This window comes from Maniola hyperantus, chromosome 8 (assembly GCF_902806685.2).
Source record: "Maniola hyperantus chromosome 8, iAphHyp1.2, whole genome shotgun sequence".
Classification (NCBI taxonomy): domain Eukaryota; kingdom Metazoa; phylum Arthropoda; class Insecta; order Lepidoptera; family Nymphalidae; genus Maniola; species Maniola hyperantus.
The window spans coordinates 12,232,994-12,251,592 of record NC_048543.1 but is presented as its reverse complement, the minus strand read 5'-3'; the positions used below and the strand labels follow the sequence as shown (position 1 = coordinate 12,251,592).

The window sequence follows — 18,599 nt, the reverse complement described above, 5'->3', positions numbered from 1 at the left end:
GTTTACATGAAAAATATAGTAATTTTCATTATTGTATCATCCGAGAATGTAAAAAACGCATCGATAAAGACCACAGGAAAGTTGTGGATTAGAGTGCCCAGTGAAATAAATATACGTAACACGCGAAGACTTGCTTAAAGGGATCCTATATGACTAACGACTTCAACCCAAATTTATTTTTGCAAAGATCACTTTGTTGTAAGTCTTACTTAATAACTTATTCAATTTATAAAGAGAAAACGATATTTTTTTACGTTTACTATGAGTTTTTAGAAATATATAAAAACTAGCTTATGCTCGTGACTTCGCCCGCGTGGACTTCATAAATTTCAAACCTTCATTTAACCCACTCAGGGGTGGAATTTCAAAAAATTCTTTCCTAGTGGATACCTTCTCTTTACCTACAAAGAACACACCCACCAAATTTCATGTATCTAGGACCAGCTGTTTAAATGTTTAGGCTGTGCGTTGATATATAAGTTAGTCAGGACTCTAAATTTTATATATATGGATACTACGTTAGTCCCCGCGTGACATAGGGATGACATTTCTTTGTTTACATATTTAATGACGTCACATCATGGCTGACAGCGTTTTCTGCGTTTCAAATAAAAATAAAAACTGTATTTTTTAAAATTGGATTTATATATCCATCCTGCGTTTTTAATAATTGTTATTGATATATTTCGTTGTCTTAAGCAAAATACTATAATAAATAATGATTTATTGGACGAAATTAGATATGAGTCAAGTAGCCCATTGTGCTTGTTTTAAACTTAACAAGCGAGTTGGGCGAGTTTCCATCCTTATGTCGTCGACATTTCATCTACAATTCTACACGTTTTGCGTCATCATTCCTCATACGCATGGCTAAGGTTTGGAATACTCTGCCACGATATGTCTTTCTAATTAGAAAGAAAGATTGAAAAAAAAGAAAATGCATTTATTTGTTGTTGGTGTCACAGATAAAAACAAAGTACAAAATGTAACATTTTCATCTGTGACACCACCCCAAATGGGTGTACAGCTCAGCATAATTACAACCCGGGTATCTTTGAAACGAGTGAATAGGCATCTTCTAGGTAAAGGCGTCCCATCTTAGGCCGCATCATCACTTTCCATCAAGTGTGATTGTGGTCAAGCAATTTGTCTATTATGAATAATAATAAAAAACATAATATGGAAGCAACTATACAGAAGGGTGTAAAGGTGGCCTTATTGTTAGTCGTATTATCGTGAGTTAATTTCAATCCTTTTACTTAGTAGGTACCTATATCAAAAAAGTTACTTTTAATCTACTTCAAAAAGCTAAAGCTTTTTAAAAGGAAATAACTTCTAAAACTATTGATTAAAGTATTAGTGCCGATATTGGAGCCGCTGTTATAATAATTATTAATAGGAGGTAGCTACATTAAGCTAATGCTTAAGGTAATTAATGCCGGCGTTTAGACCGGTAACCGCAAATACGCGTCTATTCGATCCTGTGGTGTTTAACGGTTAATCTAATATCATTACGACGACACCATGTTGTATACATTATATACTTAATTTATATGTTTAATAAAGAATATTAACCATATTAAATGACTAATATTCCCTTTACCTCTCTAACTAAGCGTCAAGCTTGTGCTAGGAGTAGGTACGACAATTATAGTGCAACGGGCGGGTTTTGAACCGTCGACTTTTCGGTTTTCAGTCCACTCCTTTACCGGTTGAGCTATTGAGGAAGTAATATTGGAGTACAAAGTTTTTAGTTTAGACGACGTCGCCCAATTATGACCTATAGACACTATGCATTTTGTCACAATAATTCGCCTATAGCACTCGGGAATCATATACCACACGAGTAGCATATACTATATATGTATAATAGCCCGTGACAGGTTGAGATGGCAATGGGGGTATGAGGCGGAGGGACGCCCCGCACACCCGCACGTAGTGGCGTAGTTAGCGCGTGGGCTGTGCGGGTGTGCGGGGCGTTCCCTCCCCGATTGCCATTTCAACCTGTCGCGTACTGCACCTACCTAGTAGGTACCTACGTAGGAATTTATCAGTGAAAATATAATTTTTGGAATCGTATCATTAGTTCCGAATATTATCCTCTACATACAAACTCAGACGCTTACAAATAACATTATAAGAGCGATCACGCACTCATCCGATCCGAATCCGTGAAAATACGGATATAAATGCAAACCTCGGGATGCAAACTATCTCTGTACCAAATTACGTAAAAATCTTTTTGCATATGGGCGGCCGTGTAAAACTAGTAAATAGACAGACAGATTACAGACAAACTTTCGCATTTTTTAGTAGGTATTAGTATGGATTATGGATACTGATAAGACCACAGCTGCCATCATTGTACAGCGGAGATTGTCTATTAATTTAAAAGCTTTTATTTAACTTGCAATGTATGTAACCATGTATGTCCCTATGTTTGTTCGGGTGGAATCTCGCAACTCGATTTTGAAGCAGATATCTTCAACCGATTGAGCTGAAATTTTGTATACACGTTTAGTGTGGATAACATGTGTGACGTCATTCTATCATAACATAACGGAACACCCAAGATAGCGGACTTGCACTCCTACAATATGGGTATCAAATGAAAGGGCTTGTTGAGAATAACTCGAAAAATAAATAAAAGCTTGATTTAAAAAAGTTTTTTACTTTTAATTTATTTAATGTGGATTTTCATGGTTCAACAAGGACATGGAAGGGGTCGGTGAGCCGGTGGAGTGCCTATTTATCATTTTAATATTGTCAAGTCAGCCACAAGAAAGAATACAACACAATAGGTACCTTTTGTAGACAAGGCGGCCATTGTACAGTGAGGTTTTTTAAGGTAAGTATATTTTACCGCAGGCCTTTTTATATGGAGGTAAATATAGCCTGTTGTTAGTATGTACTTACATGAAAATATTGATAATGGAAAAGACAGCTTGGATTTGACTCACTCCAGCAATGCTGGATCTTCTCGGTAGGAACGGCATTCCGAACCAGTGGTAAATTAAACTAGTTGACGATTCAAAAGCACTTGTAAAAGTTTACTTAAATAAAAAAATATTCTATTCTTTCCTATCCTATCCTATCCTATCCTATCCTATCCTATTCTATTCTATTCTATTCCATTCTAATGCACAGACGGACTGGACGAAACTAAGCACTTACTTACAAGTACTAATCCTATGCAAACTTCAAAACTATATAGTGAAAGACGAAAAGACCTCCCACTAACAAGACCACTGCGCCGCGCCGAGGAGGTCGTCGATGTTGAGACAGGATTAAAACAAGCTCAAAATAATAATGACCTAATCCTTCAAACCACTCAAGGGAAACCGAATCGAAGTACTTAAGTATTGATAATTTAATCTATCAGACCTCAATCCATCCGACCTCACACTGGGCACGTAGCGAGGGAATAATGCTAAGGGAAAATTGCTAACACAACAAGTTAAAGAAAGAAAATACTTTCTGCTTCAGCAGGATATTAGATACAGTTTATTTGGCGTTTTACTGGAGTGCCGAAGTGTTTACGATTCCGTAGTAAAAGAAGGAATGAAGAAGATCGGGTGTGGTGATGCTCAATAGAGAAGAGAAGGCACGTTTAACAATGGAGGTCCACAGGTTGTCATGATGATGATGATGAAAGAAGAAACAAAAGACGTTTATTTTCCAAACTGTGCTACATGATATCTTATAACTAAGAGCTGGTTATTTCCGGTAGAATAATAATATAATTATTATATGGAAGGCGAAAACCAAGTGGAAAATATCCAGAAGGAGAAAATCCAAGTATCCTTTATCAGAATCAGGAAGAGGATGCTTGGATGTTTAAATATATCGAGCCTGTTATGGAAGAACATCGTAACCGACAGATTACACGTATTTCGTTTTTTGAACGTAACGTGTAGGTAAAATAATTTAAACCCTAATGCAGAGACTTTTAGGCTGATATTTGCATAAATGGCAAAATTACAACTGAAAATCGATTATATCGTAAACGACAAAAGTAAAACTTTTACAAATTTGAAACGAAACATTTATCGTATCCGACTTATCGTAAGTAACGTTTGTCGCTTACGATAAAATATTATAGTTTTGAATTGTACCCAAAATCTGCTTGTTTTGTGATAATATTATTTGTATATTGTTTATACAAATTCTAAATGATTTCTATTTATTTAAATGAAGTAATATTGAGGTAATTAGCATTTAAATTAAATTAATAATATTTAAAGAATATTAAAAACACTAATTATTTATGAAAAGAAAATTAAAATAATAAAATTAGAACTGTTTTTGTGTAACAACAAAACGTGCGCCGTACTTTTCAAGTTTGAATTTGACTTCGATATTGTGATGATAAATCGACAGTGTGTGGATATTCTATTATTTATAAATTAAAAAGTACCGTGATTGTTTGAAATGTGGAACCATGAGTAGGTATCTTATTCTTGTTCTACTAATACTTTGGGGTTGGGTTTTGGGGCAGGTTCTTGAATACCCTGTATCACTTTGACCGTCTCCGATCCATTGTGTTCGTCTCTACTTACATTTCCTTGTCAAATCCTGTGGCCGCCAGATACAGCAGCACTTTTTTGACTGGAATTGAAGTAGCATCCTCAGGGTACACGATTTTTTTCCCTAGGCGAATGCTACGTTTATGCATTAGAGCAGGGCAGTAGCGGACTATGTGCAATGGAGTACAGACTCGTGGCACAGTCTGCAGATGTCCGAGCCCTGGAGCTTAACGTTGCAGGTTAAGTGTATCATAACAGCAGTAGGTTAGAAGGGTAAGCTGAACCAGGCTCTTACGAATATCGCAGACAGGATCGGGGCCAATCTGTCGTTCTTTGTGCCTGATTTAGCCAGAATGTCTGCATTTTCGTTGCCAACTATTCCAGCATGCCCTGGTACCCAGCGTAGGACCAACCTGTAGTATTGGGCCAGGGTTTATAATGTGTCTCTGCAGTTTTCAACCAGCCTTGAGTTAACAACCTCAGAAGACAGAGCTGGTAGAGCTGCCTGGCTGTCCGAATGTATATATCGTTTTATTGACGTTGCTGTTTTGCAGTATGGGTTATACAATTATTATAGCGTATACCTTCGCTTGGAAAATGGATGCGTAAGCATCCAGGTTACGATACAGTTTGACCCTGGGCTTTTCTCCATAAATTCCACAGCCTACGTCCTTACCTGACTTTAGCCATTGGACTGCCCGATGACCAAGTGATTTTTGAACCAGCCAATTAACAAACAAACACACTTTCGCATTTACAATATCCAATCAAGCTAAGATCAGTTTGCTTCCAATGCTTCAGCGTTCATCTAAAAAAATTGTCCTTAATTATGGATTCTATACTCTTACTGAAATACAATGTGTGGATCTAAGCTTTTTAATAAGATCATGGCAAAGTCGACAGCGCCTTCAGTTACTTATGGCAGCATATTCAGCAAAAATACGAATTGCCAGACCTAGGTATATGGATTTGAAAAAAATGTGTGACAAAGGTATAATTCCTGCACAATATCACAGGAATGTTTGGTGGCGCGCTCTTGGAAAGGCGGCCTTTGTCCAGCAGTGGACGCAAACAGGCTGATGGATTGGATTGGATACACAGGAATATCTTATCTTACCGTATGGTGGCAATACCAAAGACGTACTATCGGAGGAAAGCAATGACGAATGATCGAGTATGAAAGTTAATTAAAATTGTTTATAAAGAATAAAAATAGATTTATGTGTGTGTTTTCGTTTTATTATGAGTAGAGAGAGGACTTATAGTAGAGAAAACTTTGCCAAATGCTACAGTTTTTCTCTTAAATAGCCTAAGTAGTATAGAAAAATAATAGCGTAAGTAACGATTTTTGAAAAATATATAGATATTATGAACTGTTATTTTATCGTAAGCGACAAAAATGCTCATAACTCTTAACTTTTAACTCTTTTTGTAATAATTCGATTAATTACATGCAGAGAATTACGTACACTGCAATATATACAAAAATCAGGGACATATAAGTAATACATAAAAAGTAATCAAAAAAAAACCTCTCCTGTAAAATTTCATTATTGTCGGTTACGATGTTCTTCCATAACAGGCTCGATATAGCGAGCAACAGGTCACCTGAAATTAAGCGGCGTCCATGAAAAGTTTTGCAGTACCAGAATAACCACCAATGTGTTGCCTAAATGGCTTTTCAGAAATTTTATCCGCCCCTTGATTTTTGTGTGATTGGAAAATGGAAAGATATCCCACTTTAGGTAGGTATAAACATTAATGTGGTTGAAGAAACCTAGGCCGACTCTAAATAGGCAATACCTGTGGGTATATAAAAATTTAGCTATCCAAAGAAATCCACCTAGTTGTTCGTTTTCCCCGAACCTTTTACAGGTTCGAGTGTAGCAACTACAAAGGTCCTGAGGCCTTGCCGGAGGCAGGACTCGGATGAATAGAGCTAATCGAGACCCAGTCAATGGAAAAGTGCTTCGGGGAGCTGTCAATAGCTCGAGTTTCAATAGTGTAACCTCTTGTGTGCTTACGTGAGTAAAACGTTGGGGCGCTGTTTATTTTCTGTTTGCTTATACAGAGTGAACTAGAGTGAGAGAACTCTCGGTTTGTTTGTAAGTGACAGGGACAACGCTTTACAAAGCCGAAATGTCATTCTAAAGGCTGATATACATTATCACTGCCGCGTACTGTAAGTTATTGTTAATCGAATAAAGTCGGTTAAAGCAGCCTAGCTTGTCTATTATTATTTCTTGCTTGACATGTAGAACTTCTGTTTGCGCTAACGAAGATGTTTGATACAACGTCAATGTAATTAATTTAATAAATGCATAGCGTAGATAGTTCGCTAGTTTGAGTGAACTAGCTACAACGTTATTTTCCTAGGTTCAAAGCATTTCTATATACAGTGACCTAATTTATTTGATTTGATATTAACGGAATGAACAGAGTATACAGAATGGCATAAATTAGCAATCACACAGTTGGGTAACATATTTTGATTGCGGTAGACTATCGTTTGAGTGTTGCTTGCATCTATGTATAACCTAAATACCTATATAAAACCGGCCAAGTGCGAGTCAGGCTCTCGCAATGAGGTTTCCGTACTACAGTCGTATTTTTTCGACATTTTGCAGGATAATTCAAAAACTATGATACATAAAAATAAATAGAAATCTGTTTTAGACTGCACAGGTAAAGACCTTTCATATGATAACCTACTTGATATAGTGTAGTACTTAGAAAATTGAAAATACTAATTATTAGTTCATGGCCACAATTTTTTTTTTTGTGATGTAACTACAAATTCACGGTTTTCAGATTTTCCCCCAAATGTCAGCTATGAGATCTACCTACCTGCCAAATTTCATGATTCTATGTCAACGGGAAGTACCCTTTAGGTTTCTTGACAGACAGACAGACAGACAACGAAGTGGTTCTATAAGGGTTCCGTTTTTCCTTTTGAGGTACGGAACCCTAAAAATGAATATATCTTTGTTGGTCTGTCCTATATGTTATGGAACTTATGCATCGATTGCGATGAAACTTTGTACGCAGTTGTTGAAGCTAGCAAGAAGGTTCTGATGTGTTTCTTACCAATTACAACCCGGGTATCTTTAAAACAAGAGTGAATAGGCATCTTCTAAGTAAACGCGTTCCATCACTTTCCATCAGGTGAAATTGTGGTCAAGCGTTTGCCTGTAGTGAAAAATAAATAAATTGGTGGGTGTCCAACGAGTCACACTTAATCGTGTCACAGTGTGACTCGTTGGGAATTCATCGAAATGTTTCTTCAATTTTTTTTTTCATTTGAGACAGGCTGGTACAAAATCTGGCATGCGAGTATCACACAAAGAGGCATTATTGTAACGTATGCCAAGTATTAGCTATACCCTATCTTGGGAATGAAGTTAATATAGCGCTCTCTCTGTTCTGCTCTATCATTTGTATGGGTAGGTACGTAACAGAGAGAGAGTTATACTAACTCATCCTCGAAATGAAGGGTAAGTATAGTATTCCTCTATAGATGAGAGAGTTTTTCAAAGACGGTCGCTGCCATCGACTGCTGCAAATAGCACGTCCGTACTTCATAGGTACGCTACGAATTCGTAACACAACTGTTTGATTGCTAGACAGTAATTGTATTACTTGATATTTTTTCTTTCATTTGTAAATAATAATTTAAGTTCACAAAGTACCTACACATTTCTATAGAACGCGACAGGTTGAGATGGCAATCTGGGTGGGGACACCCCGCACACCCGCACAGCCCCCGCGCTTAACCGGTGTGAGTGTGCGGGACGGCCCTCCGCCACGATAATTGCCATCTCGAGCTACTCGTACGTGCAACCTAAAAACGAAATGCTAAGTAGGTGTAGTACGTAACAAGTCGAGATGGCAATCGGGGTATTAGACGGGGAGACGTCCCGCACACCTGCACGTAGGGTTGCCAGGTCGCCAAACCTAATAGCCGGACAGACCAGCCAGTTTGGCCGGACATTTGGGTAGAAAGGCCGGACACCCTACATTATTGAGGATTTTGTGTCTTAGTATTAATAGGTACGACAAAAAAAATGTATGTAAAATCAAGCTTTTTTATTATTGTCATAAATCTTGTTGTCAGGCGGCACTGCCGCCTGCGGGAGCGACCGACAGTCGACTTGCCTGCGCTCGGCCACGCTCGTTTGCGAAATGTAAAAAGCCTAACAAAAGCCGAACAAGCCGGACACCGTTTATTTGGGCCGGACACGCAATCAAAAAGCCTACCTATGTCCGGCTTTATCCGGACGCCTGGCAACCCTACCTGCACGTCACCCGCGCTGCCGCACTCATGGGGCTAGCGTGGGGACTGTGCGGATGTGCGGGGCGTTTCCACCCTGATTGCCTCTCGACCTATCGCGTACTATACCTATCCATCAAAAATGTTAGCTGTTATAATTAAGTAATTTTAATGCCTCGTTGAAAGAAACCGTGATTAATGTCCTGAAATCATAATTATTATCTCACTAATATATAATATTCTCGACTTACTCGCAATAATTTACTGTAATTGTGTTTTGGCACGCCATCTACGGAGATAAAGAAATTGGTGAAAGAGTCTGGCATGCAATAGCTTAATTAGTGATAAAAAACTGGTCAAGTGCGAGTCAGGCTCGCGTAATGAGGGTTCCGTTCTACAGTCGTATTTCTTCGACATTTTGCAGGATAATTCAAAACTATGATATAGAAAAATTAATAAAAATCTGTTTGAGAATGCACATTGCACAGGTGAAGACCTTTCATAAATGATACCCCACTTGATATAGTTATCTTACTTCGAAAATTGAAAATACTAATTTATTAGTTCATACGACCACAATTTAATTTTTGCGTATGATGTAACCACAAATAGATGGTTTTCAGATTTTTTCCCTAATGTCTGCTATAAGACCTACCTACCTGCCAAATTTCATGATTCTAGGTCAATGGAAAGTACTCTGTAGGTTTATTGACAGACCGACATACAGACAGATAGACAGACAACAAAGCGATCCTATAAGGGTTCCGTTTTCCCTTTTTAGGTACGGAACCCTAAAAATAATCAGTAAAAATTGTTATTAATTTTATGAGTATTTCTCAGAATGAGAAGGGATTAGGCCATAGTTCACTACGCAGACAAAGTGCGGATTGGCAGACTTCGCACACCTTTGAGAATTTATGGCTGCTAGTATTATGGCCTTATGTTTTCCTTCACCGTTAAATCAAGTGTTTATTCGGATCAAAACGGACATAATTACCATAAGTAACTCTAAAAAGTTTTAGAGATATGCCGTGCATACCTACCCGTATATTAAACGCCATTCTTTGCTAATTTCTACACTTCGCATTTATAATACATATAGGTAATATCCGGCTGAGTTTGTTGTGGGCTCTTCTAAGACTTGGGCGCGTTTGGAACCCTCGTAGCTTTAGTTTTAAGTTTGCGTAATAATTATCACCACTCTATATCTTACAAATCCAACATCTGACCATCAAAAAGAGTAATTTATTACCTATTTTGAATAAATCATTTGACTTTGACTTTAAGCACTAGATGATACCTGCGACTTCGTCCACTTCACGGATTTAGGTTTTAAATATCCAGTGGGAACTTTATTTTCCGGGATACAAAGTAGCCCATTTCCTTTACTGGTATGTAGATCAACTCTGTACCAAATTTCATCAAAATCGGTTAAACTGTTGGACCATAAAAAGTTAGCAGACAGACACACTTTGGCATTGAAAACCCGCATTCACGGCGTATTTTTTTAGTGTCGAATAATCTGCTATCATCGTCATCATGATCAACCCATCGCCGGCTCACTACAGAGCACGGGTCTCCTCTCAGAGTGAGAAGGGTTTTGACCATAGTCTACCACGCTGGCCATGTCCGGATTGGTAGACTTCACACACCTTTGAGAACATTATAGAGAACTCTCAGGCATGCAGGTTTCCTCACGATGTTTTCCTTCACCGTTCAAGCAAGTGATATTTAATTACTTAAAACGCACATAACTCCGAAAAGTTAGAGGTGCGTGCCCGGGATCGAATCTCCGATAAGAAAGCGGACGTCCTAACCACTAGGCTATCACAGCTTACTAACTGGTAGTTTAAAAACTCAAATATTCCACCTGCACTGGCTCCCTTTTTTTTATTTTGTCGGTTCTTGCATGTTTTCTGTTTTATTTTCACGGCAAAATTGCCCGCAGGGTCAGCCTAATTATAATTAATGTGTATTCGAATAAGATAATTAGGGGAAAAAGAGGGTGCAAACGAATGCAAAGGTTGGCTTGGCTCAATGTAAATACATACTATATACATACTATTTCATATCCATACTAATACTATAAATGCGAAAGTGTATCTGTCTGTCTGTTTGCTAGCTCTTCACGGCTCATCCGCTTTTAACGAAACCTTTTTAGCAATATTAATAAAAAGAAAAAGGTGCAGAAAGAGAAAAACATCAGAATCGACTCCACTCTCTGCGCTGCGACTCTACTCGCTGCCACTCGCCGCGCCTCGACTCCACTCGCTGCCACTCAGCACACTCGGTTTGAACTAGATTTAAAAAACAATACATCATCATCATCATCATCAACCAATAGACGTCCGCTGCTGGAAATAGGTCTCTTGTAGGGACTTCCACACGCCACGGTCTTGCGCCGCCTGGATCCAGCGGCTTCCTGCGACTCGTCTGATGTCGTCCGTCGACCTAGTGGGGGGTCTTCCAACGCTGCGTCTTCTTGTGCGAGGTCGCCATTCCAGCACCTTGGGATCCCAATGTCTATCGGTTGTACGAACTAAGTGCCCTGCCCTTTGCCACTTCAGCTTCGGAACCCGTTAAGCTATGTCGGTTACTCTAGTTCTCCTACGGATCTCCTCATTCCTGATTTGATCACGGAGAGAAACTCTAAGCATAGCTCTCTCCAGCGCCCGCTGAGTGACTCTGAGCTTTCTTATGAGGCCCATAGTTGGCGACCATGTCTCGGATCCATATTATGTCATCACTGGCAACACGCACTGTTCGAAGACTTTGATCTTCAAGCACTGAGGAATTTTGGACTAGAAGACATCTCGAAGCTTCCTGAACGCTGTCCAACCGAGTTGGGTAGCGTACAGTAGCAGTATTGGAAAAAACAGTACAGTGACATACAATATCTACAGAACCATAGTGATATAACAATCGTCTTTATTACTGCCCTAGGACTCTAATGGAGGATTTATGTGCCGGAGGGTGAACGTTTAGTACCCCATTCGCAGCCACTTCCTTTCAAAGGAAATCAGACTAGATTAATCCAGTCAATTGGATATTTGCCCAATTTCATTTGATTCACCTTCTGATCAAACGACTTTTGAATTGACTAGCTTAATAATACTTGTACTTGTACCACAACTTACATAAAAGGCAGAACAAGGCTTATAAAAAACATTTTTAGATAAAGCAGTTCAATATTAGATGACTTTTTGAATGATCCCTGATTCGAATGAAAATGTTGCGCGATATTTTACTGTACAGATTGAAACAATCATAACAACAACAATAACATTGTGTACTAAAACAAAACAAAGCTGGCACCAACAACAATAAACAATTATTGTTTCGCTAGTTTCTGTTTGTCGTCAAACCTCACGCAAGTCCCTGCAGTTGAAGACAACAATATACAACTGCCACAAACTTGGGCAACTTGGCATGCAATTCCGCTGTTATCCTTGATCAATCCTAACTGAAGTTCTAAACGGATTTGTGGACTGTCCCGAATAATAATGTAGTTAAATCTTATCGGTAATAATTCTATAAACAACTTGTGTTAGCTTATCATTTCATCCCGACTATAATATTATAAAGGCGAAAGTTTGTATGTGTGTGTGTGTGTGTGTGTATGTTTGTTACTCCTTCACGCAAAAACTACTGGACGGATTTGGCTGAAATAAGGACTGAAGATAGATTATACCCAGGATTAACACTGCTACTTTTTATCCCGGGAAATCAAAGAGTTCCCGCGAGATTTTGAAAAACGTAAATCCACGCGTACGAAGTCGCGGGCATCAGCTTGTAAATTAATATTTAAAGCAGATTTGACTAAAATGTAGAAAATGTAATTCTTGATTTGAATAAATTCAGTACAAATACTTTTACAAGTCATGTTACTAAAATCGTAACGTCTATAAACATCGATATAAATGACAAGATATTAATTATGGTCAAGCAAATAAAATTTTTCACGGTTTTGGAACCAAATAAATCAGCGCCACCTCTTAGATACTAATGAACGACCCCAAGCTTTGGTTAACAAGGCAAGATGCCTCTTATGTACGCTGCCATTAATTTATTTTGTTCCTACCGACACGTGGTCGTTCTGCATATTTGTCTCATCCGTATTATACCTAATAATGTAATGTTCATGTAGAGGAATATGCAGCGCCCAGACAAGTCAACCAGACTATATTTGTTATGGAAATAAAATATTAAAAAGGGAGTTAATCCCACAGCGCCCACCACTGCACCAGGGAGGTCATCATTTACTCGTGTCTAATAAAATCTTGGCTTCTGAAATTGGCATGGTAAGTACTAAGTGTAATTACTATATAAATCATGACCGCGTGGAATGGTGCCAAGAATACTGGCTGCATTGCCGCGCTGGACAGCCAGGCTGATCCGCTGCGCAAAAAATGAGCCAGCCCTTCTGTCACCAGTTGAGGCTATTAATCGCGGTGAAATGTCTCGTAAAAAATTTTTAGCACTAAGACTCCATTAAAAAAAAAAAAAAAAGTGTAATTTGAACCTCAAAATCCACCCAATTGCTTTAGATAAAATAATTGCTAAATCTCGATAGATTTTTCCTGTCAGCCACAGTCCATGTTATAAGAAAAAAATTGATCAAAGGATTTCATTTACACCTAGACCACGCCTGAACCACAGCGTAAATACATTCAGTAAACCAACGATCTTGATCTTTGAGGACGAGCCTGGCGCCGTCGACTGAGTTGCCGGGCGATTAGTCGACTGTGCGTAATGGGTCTAAGTCGTGGCACCTATGTAGATAGGTGCTACGAGAACTCAAACAAATTGATCCACTAAGCAAAAAAAAAATGTTTGTTCCGCCGTCTTCTGCCCTTCCCTCGGTCTCGCTCTTGTGGTCAGCAGAATTGCTCTATTTAGACATCTATCTCGACCAACTGTATGAAGTATATATATCTTTAAACTGTGACTAAACCGAGCTTATCGAGTTCCAGTCAATACAAAAGTGCTCCAGGGAATCCCTAAGTTAACGCAGTGTAAAGTTGTTTAATCGAATACTGTTGGACCAATCCAGCACTAATTGAATTTGGAAGTTTTGGGGATGTTTGCTTATCACAGGAAAACTTTGAAAGTTTGTTAAATCAGATTTATAAGCTGAACACTTTCCTCATTTTGTGAAAGATACTTACGTAGTTACTTATCTGATATCTCCAACATATATATCATCATCATGATCAACCATCGCCAGCTCACTACAGTGCACGGATCTCCTCTCAGAGTGAAAAGGGTCATAGTCTTTCACGCTCTGGCCAAGGGCGGATCGGCAGACTCCACAAACCTTTGAGAACATTATGGAGTACTCTCAGAGGCATGCAGGTTTTCTCACGATATTTTCCTTCACCGTTAAAGCCGGTGATAATTATTAATTACATAAAACACACAATATAACTCCGAAAAGTTATAGGTGCGTGCCCGGGATCAAACCCCCGACTTCCGATCAGGAGGCGTATGTCCTAACCACTAGGCCATCACAGCTTATTCAAATATCACAGCTAACATATAGATAGAAGTCTACACACAAAACAATAAAAAAAAGAAAAACATAAGGAAGATAAAAACTAACACAAGTGTATGCAAAAGCAGCCTTATTGCTTACTACATGCTGTCCGCGTGGATTAAGATTTTTTAAATCCCGAGGGAACCGTTTGATTTTCCGGGATAAAAAGTAGCCTGTGTCAATCCAGGTCTCTAACAGTATACTATACCTACCCATGCAAAAATCACGTCGATCCGTTGCTCCGTCGCGACGTGATGAAAGGACAAACCAATAAACCCACAAACACACACATTTTCGCAATTTTAATATGGGTAGTGATTAATGCAACCAGGCAAAATATGTAAGCAATGACTTAGCCTATATCGGCGGTCATCCCGTTGGGCCACGTTATCCAAGTGTTAAATTGTTTGAGTACTGAAAGCCGAAATTGGGATCACGTCATTAAATTTAATCTGAATTCTGAACCATTTACGATAGCCAGCTTTCCAGGGATCATCCGGGATTAAAGCAAAGTGGCGCTAATTTTGATGAAGGCTCTAAATTTTCGATAGTGTTGGCAACTACAGCCCAATCAGTAGATAATAGATAATAGGTTATAGATTTTTGGAGCCTGAGATTGTTTTAAAGTACAGAATAAAGTTATAATGATGAGTTTCCTTTATTTAGAGTTCTGCACCTCAAAAGTAAAAAAAGGAACCCTTGTAGAATCACTTCGTTGTCTGTTTGTCTGTCTTCTCTGTCAAGAAACCTATAGGGTACCTACTTCCCGTTGACCTAGAATCATGAAATTTTCAAGTAGGTAGGTCTTATAGCACACATAAGGGGAAAAATCCAAAAACCGTGAATTTGTGATTACATCACAAAAAAATTAAAATGTGATAATGAACAAATAATTAGTATTTTCAATTTTCAAAGTAAGCTAACTATACCAAGAGGGGTATCATATTATGAAAGGGCTTCACTCGTTTATTTTAAAACAGATTTTTATTTATTTTTATGCATAATAGTTTTTGATTTATCGTGCAAAATGTCGAAAAAATACGACTGTACTACGGAACCCCCCGGACTGGAAAAATTTACACTCAGAGAACAGTAAAAAGACTACATGATTTCAACAGGATTACTAAGGTATTCATGTTCAGTTAAGTCGCGGCTAAAATCGCCGCTGTCGTCCCGTCGCGCCATATTATTCCAGTATTAAATTGTTTGAACACTGAAACCCGAAATTGGGAGCACGTCGTTAAATGTAATCTATATTCTGAGCCCTTCGGGACGGTAAGCTTTTCAGGGATTGTCCTGGACAAGTGCAAAGTGGAGCTAATTAAACTTAAGGCGATGATGGCAGGGAACGGTAACTTTGATAGTGATAAGTTTGTTGAGGTCCCGGATCTAAATGCCGGCTTAGATCTTTTTTTAAATGCATTATAGGCAAACGCATGACCACAATCGCACCTGATGGAAAGTGATGATATCGTCTAAGATGAGCCGTCGTTTACCTAGAATATGCCTATTCATTCTTGTTTTAAATATACCCGGGTGAAAGTAGACTATTTTGGAAGGGGCATAACGATTTTTATTAAACCCATACCCCTTATCGATTTCTAAATGGCATCATACCAGAACTTTAAATCGCCTGGTAGGACGGCTTTGCCTGTAGGAAGTGGTAGGAATGTGACCAGCCACGGCCAAAGCCTCCCTCCAGGCTAGACCGGATAAATTCCCAAATTGCCCCTGCCAGCAATTTAACCTTGGACCCCCGCCCCCCGTTATAAGACCACAGCGCTCACTACTACACCAGGTTATCAAAAAAGTTCAAAGATCAAAAAGTTATAGGGTTTTTGTCAAGACAATCCGCATCAATTCGGACTTAGGAAGTTGGCGGTGTTACACCCCCTGTCTCAGTCGTCGGCCCTGCGAATGATATCTCTCCGTTCGTGTTGGATTGCCGTTCCATCGAACTATGAGAGTAAGGGAATAGCGAGTGCACTTGTATTTGCGCTCATACGTCGTTTGCGTAGATATCTTGTTACTTGAATCAACCGTTTAGATTCAGTCTAAAGGATATTAAAAAAACTGAGAGAGGCGCCTAAACAAAAAGAATTCTTAAAACCCTCGAAATTTAAATACATATAATTCTGTGACATTAATTTATACACGAACCTGTTTTAAAACAGTGTGACGGCAGTACAAAGATATTTATTACTTCCTTGGACCTTATTAGAACTGGAGAATTTTCATTAAATCAAATAAGTTCTAATGAGATTTAGGTGCACGCAGCACCTTTTGAGGAGAGCGACAACTAAATTAAAACTTTTTCGATTTATTCGCGAAAAACAAATAAAAGAGAGCCACCTTTTTAATGGATCAAGTGGATGTCCGAAGAAAACATGAATTTATTGGCACAGATAAATAGGCCAGACACGCCCAGAAGATATATACTCCGCGACAGGTTGAGATGGCAAGCGGGGTGATTTTTCTTTTATAAATTCTGTAACATATTGAATCATATTTACCCTACCTATTATATTAAACCGGCTCAAAATATTGCAAATATTTGCATTGAAACAAAGAAACAAAATTGTACGGCAAGATTTCACAGCGCAGGCTTAGGGTCTGTTTACACTGAAGCGGAGTGGAGTGGAGACGTGTTCAATAGACCAATCAGGTTATTATTAAATTATCTAATAATAGCAACACGCCATTTTTCCTAATAATTCCAAAAAAAATATTTGAAGCGTACACAAATCTCTGCTCTACTCTGCTCATCTCCGCTTCAGTGGAAAAATACTCTAACTTTCCCCCTATACGTTCTATATTAACCTAACTTTGCATTGTTCGTTAATTTAGGCTATGAATAGGCAATTACTTAATTATACTTAGCTTATAGAACAATACCTAATAATTGTACCTAGTAGTGATATCGTCTTCTGTTTGTACACAAAACAGTATTTATATTAAGTAACAACTAGGTACAATTGCTGTGAATACTCGTAGGTTATGCAAATATTTTATCCAAACGTGTAAACAGTAAATTCTCTGTAGAATAATATTAGTGTGGGAACAATATACGGCTAATAGTCGAGCTAACTTAACGCTATTCAGGGTAGTTTAATACGGTAATTCCTGGTTTATTATCACACTGAATAATCTATTTGTGCTAGTAATTTAATAGACCCCTACTTGATCATCAACCATCACCGACCTCAACACATGGGTTTCAGAATAAGAAGGGTCATAGTCCGTCACGTCGACCTAGTGACTTCACACACCTTTGAGAACATTATGGAGAACTTTCAAGCATGCAGGTTTCTTGTCGATGTTTTCCTCTACCGTTAAAGCGAATGATATTCAGTTGATTAAAAGTTAAAATGCACTTACTTAGCTCCGAAAAGTTAGAGATGCGTGCCCGAAATCAAATCGGAATCGAACGGACGAGGGTTCTAGGATTAAATTCTCGGGGCGCGGCGGGACAAAAATAGTTGGGTATTAAATGTTTATTATGTATTAGGATTTAAAAAGGGATAGACAATTCTATTATATAAACTGATGGATTGACACTGGTTCCCTGGAAACGGGGACGGGCGCTAATGAGGGACGCAACTTGCGTTGACACATTAGCCCCGTGTCATATCAGGCAGACAGCATCAAGACCGGGAGCCGCAGCAGAAACAGCTAAAAACGGCAAGCGGTGCAAGTATGCCTCTCTTATCGAAAGTTACATTTTTGTTCCGTTTGCCGTGGAGACGCTGGGGCCATGGAGTCTTAGTGTTAAAAAAAAATTACGAGACTAATAACGAGACTAACTAACCGCGACTAATAGTCTCATCTGGTGACAGAAGGGCTGGCTCATTTTTTGCGCAACGGATCAGCCTGGCTGTCCAGCGCGCAAATGCAGCCAGTATTCTTGGCACCATTCCACGCGGGCATGATTTGTATAGTAATTAGATAAGGCTAGCTTTAACTTTTATTGTAATATTTGTATTAAAAAAAAATAAGCTTAAATCTAAATTAAAAGTTAAAATAAATTAAATTAAATCTAAAACGTCATCAAGACCACAGCAGCGAGGCATTGCCCCAAGATGCTGGCAGCATTACCCCTTTGGATGGCCAAACTAATTCTTTGGCCAAGGTAGCTGTCAGCTCTCGGGACGCCGGTTGACTCGATAACCCTTTTCGAAATTTCCTCAAAAAGAGCTCGAGCCCTCGGGCCCCACGGCCACAAAGTCTCCATACCAAAAGGCACGAACATGAAGCTCCCATCGAGGTT

General features: G+C 38.8%; 1 long non-coding RNA gene across 1 annotated transcript in view; it reads right to left on the bottom strand.

Moving 5' to 3' along the window:
- Positions 1-18,599, bottom strand: part of LOC138402649 (uncharacterized) — a 305,836-nt gene that overhangs the window by 213,726 nt on the left and 73,511 nt on the right. The gene's annotated exons all lie outside the window — the stretch shown is intronic.